This window comes from Arachis ipaensis, chromosome B03 (assembly GCF_000816755.2).
Source record: "Arachis ipaensis cultivar K30076 chromosome B03, Araip1.1, whole genome shotgun sequence".
Taxonomy (NCBI): Eukaryota; Viridiplantae; Streptophyta; class Magnoliopsida; order Fabales; family Fabaceae; genus Arachis; species Arachis ipaensis.
The window spans coordinates 125,907,656-125,910,685 of NC_029787.2; the positions used below are offsets into that span (position 1 = coordinate 125,907,656).

At 36.7% G+C, this 3,030-nt stretch overlaps 1 long non-coding RNA gene across 1 annotated transcript in view; it reads left to right on the forward strand.

Moving 5' to 3' along the window:
* Positions 1,224-3,030, forward strand: part of LOC110270400 — a 7,074-nt gene continuing 5,267 nt past the window's right edge. Inside the window, exon 1 of the long non-coding RNA XR_002359878.1 lies at positions 1,224-1,770. This is a non-coding gene — a long non-coding RNA (uncharacterized LOC110270400). The remainder of the gene's footprint in view (positions 1,771-3,030) is intronic.

Consider the following 3,030-nt stretch of genomic DNA (forward strand, 5'->3'; position numbering starts at 1 on the left):
ATATTTCAAAAATTATTTTTATACCTCCCAAAGAGTTACCAAACAAACCCTTATTACTAGCCCAATTTCAAGTGTTGAAGAATAATTCCCCATTTGGCCAAAGAGACAAAAGACGAATAGGCATGGTTCTTTACTTATTACCATCTTTCTTCATTTCTTTCCTATCTTCTTTTTTTTCCTCAATTGCTCAGCTTTTCTTTGGCCTCACTTTGAGAAGCATGGACCAGAATCTATCATCTTTTATGGTTAAAACCGTAATGACATTATCACATGAAACATACGAGGGAAAGCAAAAAAAAGGACGTTACTCAAGTAAAATGTGTCACACACATGGACAGGTGTTTGGGTAACCATTGGTTCAATTATATTTTTCAGTTTTCTCTCTCCAATCTAGTACATCCTTGCATTAGATTTTGTGTAATATTTTTTTTTTGTGTGTTGTATAGCACTACAACTAGAAGCAAGTAACAATGATAGTCAAGATTCCTATAATTACTCAAAGTGTACTCATTACCCTGTTGAAACCTGATGACTAGGATCTTCTACAATGAAACAACTATAACTAAAATGGTTATGGTTTTATGTTTGTCAATAAGTTTTGAAGAAGTATACGGAACGAATGGAATATCTGTATAATGTGTACAATGGAGGTTTAGGAATATCCGATTCAGTATTAGAGATATAACCATTAGTGTTATCTTTTTTTATCAACTTAAGCTTTTGGGATGAGTGGTTTCATGACATGGTATCAGAGCTCTAGATCCAAAAGGTCAAGAGTTTGATCTTTGGTGAACCCCAAATTAGCTCCCTCTCATAAGTTTTTTCTTCTTCCATAACTTCACTAGTTGCTTTCAATCTATGCAAGTTTAAAAATAATATATATCATAAGTAACTCTTTATAGACAAAATGAGTCGAGTAAAATAGTAAATCTCTTCTATTAATTTAATATCAAACTATTCAGTTGTATGTGGTGTGTCTATATCTTGTGATCCATAAATTACTACACATACAAATTGATATCGTATCTATGTATGTACCTATTAAAATTAAGCCATATCAAGTTTAGAAAATAATAACAATCATATACACTTGATCCTATGCTTTAAAGAGTAGTAAAATAACCATAGTAGTAAATTGAAATTTGAAGGGACACAGATTAAATTAAAGGCAAAGTCTTCGGTATAGACACCAAAATAGTATCTATATGTGTAGATAATTGGTGGCAGGCTGTGGCGATGACATGTGGTATATGGAGGGGACAAGGTGATCAGGCCTTAACAGGAGTTGCAGGAAAAGCTGATGGGAGCACGTGAGGGAAGGTCTTTGGTTAGATGGGGTAATTAGGTGTTAAAACTAGTAATCAGTTTTTGCTGATTAGGGGCCCAAGCCTTGTGGCCCGTTTTTGTTGTTGGACCAAAATATTTTGATGCTTTTTTTTAATCTGTTAACAAAAAAGAAGGACCCAGGTAAACCCCAAACCTCCCTTGTGACCCAACCCCCTCCCCTTGTTCCCTGAAACAATCATTGATACACGTACAGGAGAAAGCAGATTCAAAGAAACCCTCACGGTCTTGACCTCCGCCTAGCCCTGCATGGTCGCCGACTGACAAAGGTCCTCGGCGCCGACGCCGTCCAAGGTCCCAAGCACCGCAGCTTCTTCCTCCATCCTCGCCGCCTAACCCAGATCCTCCATCGTCACCGCCTGACCCAGTAACTCGGCAGGTCCTCGCCGGGTCTTCATCTTTGCTGGCTTCTAGGCACGGACCCAGGTTAGTGGCTTATCGTCCTCATCTTCACTGAGGGTGTGGTCTTCTTGAATTTTTGTCTCTTTTTTTTCTTCAAGTCTTCTTCGGTCTTGCCTTGCATTTTTGTTCTGAAGTTCGGTTCTTGGATTCTTCTTCTTCGATCTTGGGTTGGGTGTTGGTTTGAAGTTTGATTCCGTCTGTTATGTGCAAAATTAAATTAGTACTGTGGAAATTTATATGTATGGTTGCTAAGGGTGAAAACTCATTCTCTGTTAGGCGGAGTTTACACCGTATGGTTGCTAATGGCAGAAGCTTACTCTTATGCTAATGGTGGAAATTTGTATATTGTTGAATGCTATAAGCAGAATTTGAATGTCTCCGAAGTACTTGGATTATTGGATTTGAATGTCTCTGATTCATTGAGTATTGATTTGTGTTTTTGATATGAAATTTGTGATAAAAGATAAGTGACTTCTCGTGATTATGAAATTTGTGTTTTCCCTCAAGTTAATTTTGGTTAATGTGATTTAATTGGTGTTTAGGGCAGGAACCGAAGAGGTTTTTTTAATTGGATTTGGAAGGTGAAGTTTGGTTGACTTTTGGTTTAATTTGGTAACAGTGTTTATGATTGGGTTTATCTGGTTTTCATTCTTTTTGAAGTTGGTAATAGTGTGATTTCCCTTTGCTGTTTTGTAGTGTTTGTTGCCAAATGATGGTTGTTCTCTCTTGCCTCTGTTTAGTAATCTGTATTGAAATTATGTACATTTTCAATGCATATTTGTACATTTTCATTGATATTATACCTTGTGAATAAGTATCCGATTAATTATTATTCCACCGTTGTGGTTAAAATTTTTGTCTAGTTGATGATTTGTGTACCGATTTCCTTTACTTGAATTTGTAAAGTTGACTGTGTGTTATATCGGTTTGCTGCTGCCCTTTTAAGTTGCAAAATTCTTTAGGGTTTGGCAATTTCAATTGGCGGATTAGCTATGTAAGTGTTGTGGTTCTCTGTTTGTTAAATTGTTGTTGTGTAGAGGTTAAGGTTGTGTATGAATATAGCAACTTAAAGTTATTATTTAAAAAACCAACTATTACAACTTAATAGATGGAGTGCTATGGTGGGATGGGCAAGGCAAACGGTTTGTCTCCAGATGAAAGTGAAAATGAGTTATGCCTTTCAAACAACGACGTTGTTGACGAGAATGACTTAAGAAAGGTTGAGTTGTTGTCAGATGAAGATGGTCGTGAATATGGTTACGTGACTGGGTTGACTGCAGAGGA